Consider the following 8,202-nt stretch of genomic DNA (forward strand, 5'->3'; position numbering starts at 1 on the left):
GGCAACTGAGACGCCGCTAACTCAGCACTTGTGCTTCCGGCGCCGCCCCTTCCGCTTTGCATCCTTACTTGGTGTCCTCGTAAATTCTATCAATCTCACCGTTGCTCTTTCTAAAGGTGAGATTAGTTAAATATGATATTCTTTTCTTTTTTTTCTTTTTTATTTTTGGTGGAACTAGGGTTGAACTCAGGTCATTGCCCTTGCCAGGGAAGCGCTTACTCCACTGAGCCATCTTTCTGGCCCCTTCACTGTTGGTTGGCTGTTTTGTGGTGTTGTTGTTGTTGTTGTTGTTGTTGTTGTCTTTGTTTTTTTGTTTTGGTGGTTTTTTGTTTTTTGGGTTTTTTTTGTTTTTGGGGTTTTTTTTTGCCGCACTGGGGATTAAACTCAGGCCCTTCCGCTTGCCAGGGAAGCGCTTATTTCACTGAGTCATGTCCCTGGCCCCGAGATTAGTTAAATATGGAGAAAAAGTTAAGCTACAGCCAGGCCAGGCTGATTGCAAAGCCATGTTCAGATTACCTGTCTGCCTCCATCCATTTATTCTCCTATGTTCAGCAGTTGTTCGTTCACTCTTTTTATATTGGTTGTATGAAGAGTCTGTTTTAGGCCCTCTGCTGGAGATGAAGATAACAAAGAAATTAAGATGCTACTTCAGGGGCCGGGGAGATGGCTCAGTGGAATAAGCGCTTCCCTGGCAAGCACGAGTGCCTGAGTTCAATCCCCAGTTCCACCAAAAAAAAGAAAAAGAAAAAAAAAAAAGATGCTACTTCTATTATAAACAGCTAAGCTAGGTAGAAATATAGGCAATCAGACAGAGCTAGGCCTACATCAGTACAGAAGATGAAAACACATTACAGCTGTAGCAGAGGTGCATTTGTTGGAGGCCAACCATCAAGATAATGATGGAATGACCAGGCCTATATACCTCCCTGAGGGATAAGGTAAGTGGTAACACCCAGTTCAATAAAGTCTAGATCGACAGTCACATGGGGGCCAACCAAGACGCTTAGATTCATGCCTTCCTGAAAAGTTCTTTGCTCTTTCCCTGTGATCTGCTTCCCCATTGTATCCATATGTATTTATAATTTTATTGATTGATCCTAGTTTTAACCCACATTGTATCTACCTCATGATTTTGCTGTATAAAACTTCCCCTGTGAATTGGGCTCATTGGCAACCCACTTAGGATCCCTCCTGTCTCTCAGGAGCTGTATCTGTCCCCTGAATAAATATTTCCTGCTCTTAACTTCATTGTTCATTAGAATTCACTCTTTGATTTGGGAGAATACGAACTCAGCATATCTGACATATAACATTGGGGAGTCATATTCCTCCCATATCACTGGGAAGTCTGAGATCATTCCCATATCACTTCTACCCTCGGGAAGTGCACAGGTGCGTGCACTTGTCTGTGTGTGCGACACAAAGCTGTAGTAAGTCAAGGTGGGGATAACTAACTGTTTATCATGGGACGACAAAGGAGGACAAGAACTTTATCTGTGCCAAGCAGTAACTTTTTGGAAAAAAGACTAGGTAGAGATTTAAAGGGATAAGTAGACTCAACATCATTGAAAAGATCATTGCCATCAAGGAGCAGGACTTAAAACCTCAATGTGATATTACTACACACCTAGTAAAATGGCCTAAATAAGTAAATAGATTACTAGAATTTATTCAAGTGACAAAACAGGTGCTGATGAGGCTATGGAGCAGCTGGAAGCCTCATATATCGTGAATGGGCATACAAACTGGTACAGCTCAGGGAGACAGTTTGGCAGTTTCTTATAAGTTAAACATACAGCAGCCTCACTGAAAGGGATTTCTCAAGTGAAATGAAAACTATGCACACAAAAGTTTATAAAGGGCTGGGAAGATAGCTCAGCAGTCTAAGCACCTGCCTGGCAAGTGCAGAGACTCACGTTCACTCCCTGGCACCACATGCAATGCCAGCCCTTGAAACCAGACATGGTGGCACACGCCTGTCATCCCAGTGCTGGGGAGGCTGACAAAGGAGGATCACTATGAGTCAGAGCTGTGTAGTGAGACCTTGTACCAAATAATAAATAAATAAATAATTTTTTTAAAAACTTTATACATATTTTTTTTTTTTTTGGTGGAATGGGGGATTTGAACTTGGGCCCTTGTACTCACCAGGCAAGTGCTTATTCTACTGAGCCATCTCCCCGGCCCCTTATACATAATTTTAATGGCCATTTACCTATAATCATCACTCAAAATTGAAAGAAATAAACTATAGTACAGCTATAGAATTGAATACTACTTAATCATAAAAAGGAAGCAATACTTTTTTTCCAGTACTGGAGATTGAACCCAACACATTTTGCCACAAAGCTATACGCCTAGACCTTTAAAAAAAAAAAAAAAGTTCCAAATTGCCTAAACTGGCCTTGAAATTAGAGGCCTGATTCTCCTGCCTTGGCCTTTCAAGTAACTGATTATAGGCTGTAAGCAGACTTTTGATCAAATACACAAATGCACAAATGAATCTCAAATGCATTTTGTTACACTTAGGTAACAAAAGCCCAAACCAGAAGGTGGTATAATCCACTGTTTGATTTCACTTAGCTACTTTCTAGCAAATGGAAAACTGAAAAGTTCAGTAGATCAGTAGTTATCAGGAGCTAGGGGCAGTAATAGAGCTGACACAGGGACATAAAGAGTACAGGACAGGGAAATATTCTGTATCTTGATTGTGGTAGTGGTTACACAGCTGTACAGATTTGTCATACCTCACAGAAAGGAGGGACTTTATGCAAATTACACCTCAGTTCAATTAGGAATGGGTAGAGAGACAAGGAAGATTGCATGAAGGTTGGAGAAATGAATTAGAGATAGCTTTAAAAGGTAGAATTGATAAGACTCAGTGAGGAAGGATGGAGGATGGAGGATGAGGAAATTGACTCCCAAGTGTCCTGTGTGTGCAACCAGGTGAGTGATTATATCATGCACTGAGAAGGGGAAAAGGATTGCCCTGCTCAGGTGGCATCCTGGCACCACACTGACCGTTGCCCTCAGCACACCCGTCTTCTGCTCACAGGTGGCATCATAGCCACTTTCTACTTAGGGGTGTGTTTGTTCACCTTGGAGCCTGAAACCCACTTCCTGAGTCCCAGGATGTTTGCCCACAGACCTGGGCCACTTCTGCTTCTCACAGTTGGGCCTGCCTCCTTTGTCTATCTTTTTCAGTACCTTTTCTGTCCTGAGTGCTGGGAAACTAGGGCCCCTGCTTTGGATGATGAACTTGAAAGGGCTCTCATCTGGCTTCCTCCAGTTATACCCTCTCCCACAGGATAAGAACACCACACAGCCCAGGTACTGTATCATGTGCATTCCCTTCCTGTACCTGAGAACCCAAAGGTGTTTGTCCAAATGTCCTGTGAAGGCCTCTTCTGTAATGCCCTCTGCCAGGGAGGATGGTGTTTGCACTGTGGCATACCTATGGTGGGAGAGAGGGGTATGTGTGGAAGAACTGTGGTTGCTTGTCTGCTTTTCCACAAACGTGAAGTCCCCAACTGGACAAGTAGGGGCTGTGTGGGGGAAGGAAAGTGGGACAGTCTGGTAAGCCTGCATTGCTCTCATGTGCAGGGTGAGCCTCCCCAAACTGGATGATCTTGTCAGTCAGGGCCAGTTCAACATTTGGAGGCTCTCTGGCCTCCTTCTCTATCCTAGAAAAGGGGAGGGAAGGACAGTGAGTTCTTGCTATTTAATTTTGACTCCATAACACTCTCCAGATGGCCATAGAGTATGTCAGGGGGTCTGATCCCTCCCACTCTTTGGTGCTAGCCCCTCTGCTCAGCTAGCTGTGTCTGGTCCACGTCTCTCACAACGCTCCCATCCTTTCAGGGGCAATAGTCACTCTGTCAGTCCTCAGCAGATGCCACCATCCATTCCCACTGGCTGATATATTCACTTTCCTCTCACCTCTACGTGTCTCCCATCACTATCCTCTTGTCTCTCTTCTGCCAGTATCTGCCTGCTCTTCACAAAGATACTACGATACACTCACATCACTTCTGATTCTGCTGTGACTAGCATTCAATCTGCCTGCTGCTTGATTAACTGAACACATGAGTGGCTCCTGCTCTGCTCCAGAAACAAAGGGCCAGGTGCAGAAGCTCAGACCAGCTTCCTTCCCACGGAACTACCTGTGTACAACAGCGATTACTCCTGAGTGCTCTCTTCACTTTAGGACCACAATTCAACTGATCATGACTTTTATTTGTCTCTCACTGGACTCCACGTACACTTTTCTTTATTAGTACATGTTTGTGCTACATAATGAGTATATTCATTTTGGGTATTGGTACATATGCATAACACATCTTAATTCTTTCTATGTCCCCTTCCCTTTGCCTTCTCCTTCCTCCCTCCATCTCTTAGTTCCCTTCCTATATGCAAAAGCTATATCTCCCTGTTTCCTATTATTTTTTTATCTCACACCTCCATTTATTTATACTCTGAGTTTCTCATATAAGAGAAACCATATAATATTTAAGTTTATGTGTCTGATTTATTTCACTTAACATTATAGATTGAAGGTTCATCCATTTTCTATAAAAGACTCTAATTCAATGGCCAGAAGACAGCTCAGCAGACTAAGTGCCTGCTTAGGCAAGTACAGACACTGGGTTCCCTCCCTGGCACCGCATGCCACACCATCCACACCACTGAGCATGCTGAGCCAGCCACTGAGACCAGGCGTAGTGGTGACGACTGTAATCCAGCACTGAGGAGGTTGAAAACAGGAGGATCAGTATGAGTCCAAGCTGTGTAGTGAGACCCTCTACCAAATACATTAAAAAAAGATTCAAATTCATCCTTATTTTTAGGAAGACATTATCTCATTGTGTATAAGTGCCAAATTTCTTTTGTTGTTGTTGTTCCTTTTAAAAAATATTTTTTTATTTTATTTTATCTTATTGTATCTTATTTTATTTATTTGATACAGGGTCTCACTACATAATTCAGACTCATAGTGATCCTCCTGTCTCAGCCTCCCTAGCACTGGGATTATAGGCATGCATCACCACGCCCAGTTCCAGAGCTGGCACTGTGTGCCCAGGGCTCCAGGGCCAGCATATAAATGCCACATTTTCTTTGTCCATTCTTTTGTTGATGGAAATATAGGCCACTTCCAAGATTTAGCTTTTATGAGTTGTGATACTATAAGAATGGGTATAAGGGCCAGCCAGATAGCTCAGTGGACTAAAGTGCCTGCTTAGGCACAGTGCAGCAGCCAGGGTTCGATCCCTGCACGCTGTGCTGGGCCAGCCCGTGGGGTGTGCTCAGACAGCAATTGAGACTGGACGTGGTGGTGTGCACCTGTAATCTGAGCACTTGGGAAGCTGAAAACAGAAGAATCACTATGAGTCCAATCTAGGTAGTGAGATCCTGTAGACCCTGTAGACCCTGTACTATATACATAAAGAGAAAAGGATGTGTATGCTTATATCATTCTAATGTATTTAACACCTTGGGGAAGATATTTAGAAGTGAAATAAATTGGTTGAATGCACTTTCTATTTTAAGTTTTTAAAAATAATTTCCATACTGACTTCCATAGTGGAAATCTTACATTCCCACCAATGATGTAGAAGGGTTCCTTTGTCTCTGCAGCCTAACCAGCATTTGTTATTATTTGATATTTAATGATAGCCATTCTTTTTAGGGTAAGATAACATCTCAGTGTTGTTTTACTTTTCATTTCTCTGATGGTCAGAGATGTTGAAAATGTTTTCATGTATTTATTGACTACTTGTACTTCTTTTTCTAAGAAGTGTCTATTAATTTCAGTTACCCACTTTTGATTGAGTCTTTTATTTGGGTGGCCTAATTTTTTTAGTTATTTATATATTCTAGATATTACTTGCCTGCCTGAGGAATAGGTAGCAGTCTCGTTTTTTGCACTCTGAGTTCACTCTCCACTCCTTCACTTGTTTTCTTTTCTATTCAGAAGCTTTTAAATTTGATGCAATCCCACTTTTTGATCCTTGGTGTTATTTCTTGTGCACTTGAGTTCTAGTCAGAAAATCTGCTTGCAAGAGTCTTAACTATTTTATCTTCCAGCAGGTCAAATGTTCCTGTTTTAATATTTAGATCTTTGAACCACTTTGGTTTTAATTTAGCACATGGTGAGACTTATGAGTCTAGAGTCAGTTTCTTGTGTGTGGATAGCCAGTTTTCCAGGCACCATTTGCTAAAGAGGCTATCATTCCTCCAGCGGCTCCTTTGCCAAAGATCAGGTAGCTGAATTATCTGGGGACGTTTCTGCATCCTCTGTCCATGTGTCTGTTTGGTGTTTCATATCATGGGAGATTGTAATACAGCTTGAGGTCCGGGCTTGTGAAGTTTTCTGCTTTGTTCTCACTGCCCAGGATTGTTTTTGATATTCTGGGTTTCTTCTGGTTACATATGAATTTTAGAATCCACACACATTTTTGACCTTTAAATTATGTTTTACTTTTAAATTGCAAAACTTCTACATCATCATATAAGATGATGTAGAACACACAAAAAAAATCCACAGTACACAAAGAATAAAGTGTCCTCAGCTTTTTCCCCTAGATTTTTGGATTATCTCTGTATCCTTATAGCTATGTTTTCTGACTGTAAAAATACTAATATGCATAAAGCCATTTTAATGTTTAAAAACCATGTTATATATAACATGTCCTAGCATTGGATTTTTTTCACCTACTATATTCTATTTACTTCTCTGCTACTATAAATAGTGTTGTGATGAGAAACCTCATTCATGTTTGTGCATATGAATTGCTTGGCCATTTAGAATTTAAAATACTGCCAAATTGCCCTCCAGGGTCAGCGATATAGCTCAGTGGCACAGTGCTTGCTTGTCAAGTGCAAGGTCCTGAGTTTGATTCCCAGTACCCAAGAAAAGAAACTTGGGGCAGGGGAGATTGCTCAGTAGAATAAGCACGTCCCTGGCAAGCTCAAGGGCTCCAGTTCTGCCAAAAAAAAAAAAAAGAAAGAAAGAAAGAAAAGAAAAGGAAAGAAAGAAAAGAAAGAAACTCATGCCAAATTGCCCTCCAGTAAAATCATGGCGAAGCAGGGTCCCATCACCAGTGTGTGAGAGAGCTTATGGGTATTTTGAAGATGTTTTGAATCCTATTCCTAATTATGCCTAGCCCACATCTCTTTGCTAAATTCCAGACTTGTACATCACCATGTTACTGACACTCCCCAAGGAGCACCAGCTCCTCTCAGCCTTCCCCATTTCAGTGCATCCCTGCTGACCCTCCCAGCTCCCAGGGCCTAAACCTCCAAGTCACCTTGAGCTTGTCCTCAGAGCCCACCCCCACCCACCCCCAGTAAACTCTATTGGCTCTATCATCAAAGGGGCTCCAGAATCCAGCCAGGCTCATAGCCTCCACTCGTGCCACAAATGCCGGAGCCACCATCCACTCTCACCTGAGTGCCTGACAATGGGTGTCTCCTCCCTGCTCCAGTGATTGTCCTTCCTCATTGGCTTCTCCAAACCAGCTGTAGAGATTCTCCTCAAACATGCACCAGACCATGTCCTCTGCAGCTTGAAGCCTTCCAGTGCTGTGCATTTCTCCCAAGGCCCAGCATCCTCCTCACCTCTCTTTCTTCCCCATTACCACTCTCCGGTTACTCTCAGTCACTCTCAGCCCTGCTTCTTCCTCATGTCACTGGGACCACCCTGGTCCCTGTGCTGGAGCCCCTCCCCCAGGTACACCTAAGGGGCTGGTTCTCTCCTTTCCTTCCAGTCTGCTCCAATGTCATCTTTCTCATAAGATCGAACCTGGCCAACCTATTTAAAATTTAACCCTGATCCATTCCTAGATTCCTTCACCCTACCTTTTTTCCAATTCCTTATCACCTTCTGATACACTATATGATTCACTTATTATGTTTGTGACAGAGTCTCTTTCCATTAGAATTTGAGTTCCATGGATGGCAGGGATTTTTATGTGTTATGTTCACTAGTGACTTCTGAGCCTCCAGAACAGTGCCCAGTACACAACAGGCACTCAATAAATATTTGTTGAATAATAAGCAAATATCAGAAGCATTTTAAAATGGAAGTTTTGAAGCATATGTCAGTTCACATATTCTTTTTTTTTCATTTTTTCCATAATTTTATTGAGAGATAAATAGCAATGAGACAGTTTCAAATCAAATTGGTATGACAGTTTCAATAAT

The sequence above is a fragment of the Octodon degus genome, unplaced genomic scaffold (assembly GCF_000260255.1).
Source record: "Octodon degus isolate 3935 unplaced genomic scaffold, OctDeg1.0 scaffold00071, whole genome shotgun sequence".
Taxonomy (NCBI): domain Eukaryota; kingdom Metazoa; phylum Chordata; class Mammalia; order Rodentia; family Octodontidae; genus Octodon; species Octodon degus.